The sequence below is a fragment of the Monodon monoceros genome, unplaced genomic scaffold (genome assembly GCF_005190385.1).
Source record: "Monodon monoceros isolate NGI ecotype Baffin Bay Population unplaced genomic scaffold, NGI_Narwhal_1 Super_Scaffold_7, whole genome shotgun sequence".
NCBI lineage: Eukaryota > Metazoa > Chordata > Mammalia > Artiodactyla > Monodontidae > Monodon > Monodon monoceros.
In genome coordinates, this window is record NW_021703784.1 from 68,699,032 (window position 1) to 68,708,694 (window position 9,663).

Here is a 9,663-nt window from a genome sequence, read left to right on the forward strand (position 1 = left end):
AGGGAGTCCTCTATTATGAGCTCCTTCCAGAAAACCAAATGATTAATTCAAAAAAGTACTTCTCCCAGTTAGACCAGCTGAAAGCAGCACTCGACGAAAAGCATCTGGAATTAGTCAACAGAAAATGCATAATCTTCCATCAGGATAACACAAGACTGCGTGTTTCTTTGATGACCACGCAAAAACTGTTACAGCTTGGCTGGGACATTCTGATTCATCTGCCATATTCACCAGACATGGCACCTTTGGATTTCCATTTATTTCGGTCTTTACAAAATTCTCTTAATGGAAAGAATTTCAATTCCCTGGAATACTGTAAAGGGCAGCTGGAACAGTTCTTTGCTCAAAAAGATAAAATTTTTAGCAAGATGGAATTGTGAAGTTGCCTGAAAAATGGCAGAAGGTAGTGGAACAAAACAGTGAATACGTTCAGTAAAGTTCTTGGTGGGACTTCCCTGGTGGTCCAGTGGCTAAGACTCCACACTCCCAATTCAGGGGACCCAGGTTCGATCCCTGGTCAGGGAACTAGATCCCACATGCCCCAACTAAGAGTTCACATGTTGCAGCTAAAGATCCCATATGCCACAACTAAAAATCCTGTGTGCTACAACTAAGACCCAACACGGCCAAATAAATATTTGTTTGTTTATTTTTGGCTGCATTGGATCTTCGTTGCTGCACGCAGGCTTTCTCTAGTTTCGGTGAGGGGGGCCACTCTTTGTTGCAGTGCACAGGCTTCTCATTGTGGTGGCTTCTCTTTTTGTGGAGCACGGGCTCTAGGTGCACAGGCTTCAGTAGTTGTTGCTCGTGGGCTCTAGAGTGCAGGCTCAGTAGTTGTGCACAGGCTTAGTTGCTCCGCGGCATGTGGGATCTTCCCGGACCAGGGCTCGAACCCGTGTCCCCTGCATTGGCAGGTGGACTCTTAACCACTGTGCCACCAGGGAAGTCCCTAAATATTTTTTTAAAAATAAATAAAGTTCTTGGTGAAAATGAAAAATGTGGTGTCTTTTGTTTTTACTTTAAAACAGAATGAACTTTTTGGCCAACTGATTAATTTATCATACCAGATAAGCTAATTAGTTTGACATTACTCTCTGAGGTGCCTTGGTTCCTTTGAAGCATCCCAGAGTTAGCTGGAGGTCAAAAGAACTTTAGAATTTGATATTTGGGAAGTTTGTCAAAAATATCAACACTTGGTCAAATAGGATCTTATGTCACTGTGAAATAATACTTAACCACAGTGACAAAAGATTTCAAAAGCAAATATAGATCACTTAAAGACAGAGAAACTCACACAATCCATTGTCAGAAGCAGTGTTCTAAGAAACCTTTGTTCTTTAAACAGAGGAACCAAATCCAATCGTGTACCAGTCTACTTTTAATAACAAAATCCATTTACGTAATTAAATTCATTCTGAGTTTAGTCAATCCTGACCGTGTATAAAATTCTTTTCTCAGGGTTCCTTTTCCACAATCCTTCTATCACTTTCTATATCCGTATTATTTTGTCTCTTACTTTTCTCATCTAGAAACAACTAGCTCTAGGACAAAATTATTTTCTTTTCCCTTAACAAAATGCAAATCCATTCCTCATACCTTCTTTGTTCACAACACACTTATTTTTCTAGCATACTGAACTGTTTTTCTGTATTATTTCTAGTAGCTTTAATTTCATATTTAAATTAGAATTCTCAACCCTTAAAAACTTCGATTTCTAGTGAATACTAAGAAGTAAGCAATTATGAACTGTCTTTTACATTAGCATTCTGTAGATTGGTGAACATAAATACCAATTTTTATAGTTTCATCTCAATTCTGCCAACTTTTACACCTTTGACGTTAGTTTCTCTTAGGACCCAATCAACAAGTCTTGGTATTACAAGGAGTCCTAGAAGCTTTCCTTTCTTTTATTCTCTGACCATTTTATCTATTTTGTATAAAAGGCTCTGGGGTCCCCAGTGAGGGGTTGAGCCAACTGACTCAGGCCCTTTTGTCAACTTGATTAATTGGCCTAATTGTTGCCCCAAGTAATTGTTGGTCAGGTACCTCAGTGTAATTTTCTTCCACCATTTAAATATATCTATTTTAAACAGGGGTAAATAGAGCGGACTTGCTTGGGGTCCTTTAATGTTGGGTACCAGTACAGTGGAGGGGGGGGTTCCATTTGGCCCATTGAACCTTAGGTAATGTTGTATCAAGATGTTTTGTTTTAATCCCATTAACATTCATTTTATTTATCCCATTTTAAAGTAATCATCTTAAGATTTCTTTATCCATTTGGGATAAGTTCCATTAAAAAGTTTACCTTGTAGGGAAAGAGTCTCTGGACTTTCCCTTTAGTTTTTTCTCTTATTTTTCTGTTAACCTAATTAATTATTCTAATGTTTTTATTAGCACCTGTAAGATCCATTGAGGGAAAGCAGAAACCACAATAAGGTTTCCCAAACCAGTTTTTTTGGTTTGTTTTAAACTAAGCGAGTTCTTAGGTAAACCATTATATATTTTTTTCCCACCTTTAATTTTTTTTCCCCCATAGATATCAATAAAACACCTGTTTATAATGAGAGTTCTCTAAAAATTTACCAATTTAGAAGTTTCTCCAATTTAAAGGATCTGTCGTCTGGCCATTAATGAGATATATGTTAATAGTGACTTAAACCAATAGGATGCAAAAGGCTTCCCCACAGGAGAGTGTGAAGGATGCGACCTAAACAGATCCAGAAAGTTTACTCCCAAAAATAGTCTAAGAAAGTAAAGGCCCTCACTAAACAGGCTGACGCAATGAAGGTTAAGATGGCAAAAATTCGGACAAAAGCCTGCTCAGGGGGCTTCCGTGGTGGCGCAGTGGTTGAGAGTCCGCCTGCCGATGCAGGGGACACGGGTTCGTGCCCCGGTCTGGGAAGATCCCACATGCCGCGGGGCGGCTGGGCCCGTGAGCCATGGCCGCTGGGCCTGCGCGTCTGGAGCCTGTGCTCTGCGGCGGGAGAGGCCGCAGCGGTGAGGGGCCCGCATACCATAAAAAAAAAAAAAAAAAGCCTGCTCAGAATCTCAGTCTATTCGATTGGCTGCTAAATGTACACCATATGTGTACCTTTTGGATGACAGAGACCAAGTACTCAAAACACACACACACACACATGCACGCGCACACACACACACACACACACGCACACGCCTGAAGATCAGATAAAACATTTACATCTCAAAGACACAGGAGGAGAAATGCAACTTCCCCCTAGAAGGGCTTTTGTTTTTTTAACATCAGAATTCTGAAAATATGTTTTTATCAAGCCAACTTTTTCTAACATAGCTGCGTATACAATAAAAGAGCTCAATTTAGTCATTTTCAGAGCAAGATTTCCTTTATTTACTTGCAGGTATGAGCTCTGTACATACATGAATCTGGCTAGAGTGCTAGTTGGAGGTTGGCTTTCTGACGCCCCTCATTTCTCTGAGAGAATCTGTTTCCCATTTGAACTTGAATTTCTCAGGCATAAAATTTTATTAGTACACTTTTATCCTGACACATTCTTGTCAAGATAGCCAATTTGAGGAAAATGTCAGGTAAACCTCTTACCTAACCAACCGTTCAGCTGAGACTGCTCAGTATCTTTCAAACTGAGGAAATCCTGGTGTCTTTCAATTGAGTTACCCTAGTATCTTTCAGGTAGGGGGCACTTTCTCCCAGTGTCTTTCAACTGGGCTCCCCTAGTATTTTTCAACTAGCAGGGGCCACTCCCCAATATCTTTTAACTGGGGAGCCAGTACCTGTTAGAGACCGCCAAATAAAACTCAGGATCATCAGCCAGTAATTGGGAGATCCAAGAGCCAGGAGGGACTCACCCAAACTCATCTGGACTCTGCGGAGCCGGATGGGCACAACAGGCCTCTGCTGGTACCAAGGCCCCAGTTCCTTGTAGAGTTCAGGCAAAGCAGAGACGTCTGCTCTGAGTCCCTTCCTGGTCACCAAAACTGTCAACTGAAAAAAATACACAGCCTAAAAGTGGAGAATTATGTTTTATTTGGCGGATTTCCTGAGGACTTAAGTCAGCCTCTCATATTGCTCTGAGGGACTGCTCCAAAGAGGTAAGGGAGGAGCCAGGATATACGCATTTTGCATCAAAAACTAGGTAGTCGAAACATCAAAGGATTACTGTTAATTACAGAAACTTAATTATGGAAAACCAAACATGTCAAGTTAATGAATTTAACACTTTTCCACGTGTGGGAAGTTTCAAGAGTCTGGACTCATTGAAATCATTCCTTTGATATACACCTTAACTATCTAGGGCCAGTTTCATGCTTTTCACCATCCTGAATCCCCTCAGGGTGCACAGTTGGGGGTGGCTGCTGGTTTGATGGCCACAATATCCTTCATTTACTGATACAGCAGGCCACAGCATCTTGTGATACAAGATGATCATTTGGTTTTTATTATTCAGTTTGTTAAAGTGGTGTATCACACATTGATTTGCAGATATTGAAAAATCCATGCATCCCTGGGATAAATCCCACTTGATCATGGTGTATGATCTTTTTAATGTTTTGTTGGATTCGGTTTGCTAGTGTTTTGTTGAGGGTTTGTGTGTCTATGTTCATCAGTGATATTGGCCTGTAATTTTCTTTTTGTGTGTTATATTTGTCTGGTTTTGGTATCAGGGTGATGGTGGCTTCATAAAATGAGTTTGGGAGTGTTCCTTCCTCTGCAGGAGGTTTTAGAAGGATAGGTGTTAACTCATCTCTAAATGTTTGATGGAATTCCCCTGTGAAGCCATCTGGTCCTGGACTTTTGTCCGTTGGAAGTTTTTAAATCATTGTTTCAACTTCAATACTTGTTATTAGTCCCTTCATATTTTCTATTTCCTCTTGGTTCAGTCTTGGGAGATGGTACCTTTCTAAGAATTTGTCCATTTTTCCTAGGTTGTCCATTTTACTGGTGTATAAATTGGTTGTAGTAGTAGTCTCTTGTGATCTTTTGTATTTCTGTGATGTCAGTTGTAACTTCTCCTTTTTCATTTTTAATATTGATTTGAGCCCTTTTTTTCTTGATGAGTCTGGCTAAAGGTTTATCAATTTTGTTTATTTTTTCAAAGGATCAGCTTTTAGTTTCATTGATCTTTTCTATTGTTTTCTTATTTCTGCTCTGATCTTTATGATTTCTTTCCTTCTGTTAACTTTGGGCCTTATTTGTTCTTCTATCTCTAGTTGCTTTAGGTGTAAGGTTAGGCTGTTTGAGATTTATCTTCTTTCCTGAGGTAAGCTTGTATTGCTATTAACTTTCCTCTTATAACTGCTTTTGTTTTCTGTTTTTTCTCATTTTGTTTACTTATATATTTTTTATTGAAATATAGTTAAGTTACAATGTGGTGTTAATTTCTGGCATACAGCAAAGTGATACTTTGCTGTACTATATATATATTCTTTTTCATATTATTTTCCATTATAGTTTACTACAAGATATTGAATATAGTTCCTGTACTATAACTAGGACTTTGTTGTTTATTTTATTTTTTATTTTAATTTAATGTTTATATTATATTAGAGTACGGTTGATTTACAGTGTTGTGTTAGTTTCAGGTGTACAGCAAACTGATTCAGTTATAGATATACATATATCCATTCTTTTTCAGGTTCTTTTCCCATATAGGTTATTACAGGATATTGAGTAGAGTTCCCTGTGCTATACAGTAGGTCCTTGTTGATTATCTATTTTATATATAGTAGCATGTATATGTTAATCTGAAATTCCTAATTTATCCCTCCCCTCCCACCTTTCCCCTTTGGTAACCATATGTTTGTTTTCAAAGTCTGAGAGTCTGTTTCTGTTTTGTAAATAAGTTCATTTGTATCATTTTTTTAGATTCCACATATAAGTGATAGCATATGATGTTTGTCTTTTTCTGTCTGACTTCATTTAGTATGATAATTTCTAGGTCTATCCATGTTGCTGCAACTGACATTATTCTTTTTTATGGCTGAGTAATACTCCATTGTATATGTGTACCACACCACAGTATCATATGAGATTTCTCTTTCTCTGTCTGACTTACTTCACTCAGTATGACAGTCTCTAGGTCCATCCATGTTGCTAAAAAGGGCATTAATTCCTTCTTTTTAATGGCTGAGTAATACTCCATTGTTTACATGTACCACATCTTCTTTATCCATTCCTCTGTCAATGGGCATTAGGTTGCTTCCCTGTCTTGGCTGTTGTAAACGGTGCTGCAATGAACATTGGGGTGCATGTATCCTTTCGGACCATGTTTTTCTCTGGATATATGCCCAGGAGTGGGATTGCAGGGTCATATGGTAGCTCTATTTTTAGTTTTTAAAGGAACCTCCATACTGTTCTCCATAGTGGCTGTACCAGTTTACATTCCCACCAACAGCATAGAAGGGTTCCCTTCTCTTCACACCCTCTCCAGCATTTATTGTTTGTGGATTTTTTTTTTTTTTTGCGGTATGTGGGCCTCTCACTGTCGTGGCCTCTCCTGTTGCGGAGCACAGGCTCTGGACGTGCAGGCTCAATGGCCATGGCTCACGGGCCTAGCCGCTCCGCAGCATGTGGGATCTTCCCGGACCGGGGCACGAACCCGTGTCCTCTGCATCAACAAGCGGACTCGCAACCACTGCGCCACCAGGGAAGCCCTGTTTGTGGATTTTTTGATGATAGCTGTTTTGACTGGTGTGAGGTGATCCCTCACTGTAGTTTTGATTTGCATTTCTCTAATAATTAGCAATGTTAAACATCTTTTCATGTTGGCCATCTGTATGTCTTCTTAGGAGAAATGTCTGTTTAGGTTTTGTATTCTTTTAGTTTTCACTTGTCTGGGAAATTCTTTATCTCTCTTTCTATTCTAAATGATAATCTTGCTGCATAGAGTATGCTAGGTTGCAGGTTTTTCCCTTTTAGGACTTTGAATATGTCTTGCCACTCCCTTCTGTCCTGCAGTGTTTCTATAGAGAAGTCAGCTGATAGACTTATGAGGGTTTCCTTGTAAGTAACTTTTTCTCTTGCTGCCATTAGAATCCTCACTTCCACTTTTGCCATTTTAATTATAATATGTCATGGTGTAGCTTTGCTTGGGTTCATCTTGTTTCCGACCCTGTTTTTCTTGTACCTGGATATCTGTTTCCTTTTGGTTTGGGAAGTTTTCAGCCATAATTTCTTCAAATGCATTTTCAATCCCCTTTTTTCTTTCTTCTTCTGGGATCCTATTATGTGTAGATTGACTCGCTCTATTTTATCCCATAAGTCTCGTATATTGCTTTCATTTTTTTTCACTTGTCTTTTTGTCTGCTGTTCTGATTGGGTGATTTCCATTATTCTGTCTTCCAGATCACTTATTTGTTCTTCTGCATTATTTAGTTCGCTATTTATTGCCTTTAGCTCAAGTTTTGCCTTGGCAGATGAGTTTTCTAATATTAATTGGCTCCTCTTTATAGTTCTAGTTTCTTGTAACAGTGATCTGCATTTCTTCTGATAGTCTTTGTTAATTCCTTTAGTATTTTTATTACCTTCTGTTTGGACTCGGGGTCTAGTAGACTGGAGAGGTGTTTCATCGTTTGTACTTCCAGGGGATTTCTCTTGTTCTTTTAGTTGGGAGCAGTTCCTCTGTTTCTTCATTTTACTTGTTTCTCTGACTCTATGACTTTAGGAGAAACAGTTATCTACTGTGGTCTTAAAGGGCTGTTTTTATGTGGGAATGCCCCTGTGTAGCCTGAATGAGTCTAATATTTTTGGTACAAAGGTTGTTTTTAGTATGGATGACTGCCACGTCTTTCCTCAATGTGTGCTTGCCCTTTTCCCCTTGATAGGGGGTGTGATTGGTGTTGTGGTGACCAGAGCCTGCACTGGATGTTGAACAGGGGCCTCCAGTTTTTTCTGTAGCTGTTACAGCCCTGCCAGGGGCAGGGTCTGCTTCCCAGGTGTTGGAGTAAAAGCACTCAGATCCGTTGCTAAACTGCAATGTGAGGTAGATGGGACGAGAGTGCTCCCACTGGGAGAGGAGCCACTGGGTATTCTTCCCAGGAGCTGTCCACTGGAAAGTATGCTCTGTGGTGTCTCCTGTCACCTGTCATGAGTACTCACAAAGTACACTGTTGTTGGCACTGCTCTTGGCCCCGCTTCAGCTGTGGGAATGCAGTCAGTTGGCCCAGATGCCCCTCAGGCGCACTTATCAGAAAGCAACCAGTGCGGATCTGCCAAAGTCAGGCACCATGACCCACCATAGTCGGGCACCTGGACCCACCATGGGATCTATGGAATTAGCCCTGGACCCGCCCTAATCACAGAAGCACCAATAATCTGCTTGGATGTCCCCCAGGTGCTGAGCTTACAAAGGCACCAGAGGCATAAATCTGCCAAAGTCTCAAAGGTGCTGGCTGGACACAGCTCATATTTCAGCCCCACCTCTGTGTGTAGGCAACCATCAGGGCTTGCCTACTAGCAGAGCTCATAGAGTCAAGAGTTGTGCCCACTGTGAGCACAAAGAGAATGAGGCTGCTGTGGTGGGGTCCTGACCCTCCCTTCATGAGCACATTACCAGTGGGGCTTCTATGGTGGACCCAGGCATTATCCTGCTCACACCTTGTGGCCTGGGCCATACTCCAATACATTTTGGCTGTCTCCGCGCAGTCAACCCCAGTCCTCTCCCCAGGTCTGTCCCCTAAAGCCTGAGTTTTAGCACCCAGCCCCCTCGCACCAGCAGACACACATCTCAGGCTGGGGAGTAAGTAGAGCGAGGTGGCCAGGACCATCAGTGCTGGTCTCTCTTTGTTCTGCCTTCCTAAAGCCTGTTGCTGCACTCCTCTGAGCCAGTGAAGCTCACTTTTCTGTCCTGGCTGATTTTTCCCAGCTGGTGAAGGGGGTTCTTGGGGTTAGAGAACCTTTCCTCTTACACAGCTCCGTCTCCCAAAATTGTTTTGGATTTGTTTTTGTAGGTCTTTCACCTTTTGTTCTCTTCTCTTGTGATTTGATGACTATCTCTAGTGTTGTGGATAATTTTGTGTGTATATCTATTATAGATTTTTAGTTTGTGGTTACCATGAGATTTTTGTAGAGTGGTCTGTATGTATACGTGATTGTTTTAAGTTGCTGTTCTCTTAATTACAAATGCATTTTTGAAATCCTGTGTTGGTACTCTCCTCCCCTCACAATTACTGTTTTTGATATCTTTTTTTTTTTTTTTTTTTTTTTTTTTTGCGGTACGCAGGCCTCTCACCGTTGGGGCCTCTCCCGTTGGGGAGCACAGGCTCCGGACGCACAGGCTCAGCGGCCACGGCTCACGGGCCCAGCCGCTCCGCGGCATGTGGGATCTTCCCTGACCGGGGCACGAACCCGACGCAGGGGACTCCCAACCACTGCGCCACCAGGGAAGCCCTTGATATCATATTTCATATCTAATTGCTTTGTGTATCCCTTAACTGCTTATTGTAGATACAGATAATTTTTCTACTTTTGTCTGTCAGCCTCCCTACTGGTTTGCATTTGGATTATTTCCTATGTTTGCCTTTGTCTGTGAGCTTTTTCATTTCTTAATTTTCTTGTTTCTAGTTGTGGCCTTTTCTTTTTCATCTAGATAAGTTCCTTTAGCATTTGTTCTAAAGCTAGCTTGGTGGTGCTGAATTCTTTTAGCTTTTATTTGTCTGTAAAAGTTTTGA

General features: G+C 40.9%; 1 protein-coding gene across 1 annotated transcript in view; it reads left to right on the forward strand.

Annotated features, from left to right (window-relative positions):
* The window catches only part of CUNH11orf58 (chromosome unknown C11orf58 homolog), a 29,951-nt gene that overhangs the window by 11,809 nt on the left and 8,479 nt on the right, over positions 1-9,663 (forward strand). The window lies entirely within an intron of this gene.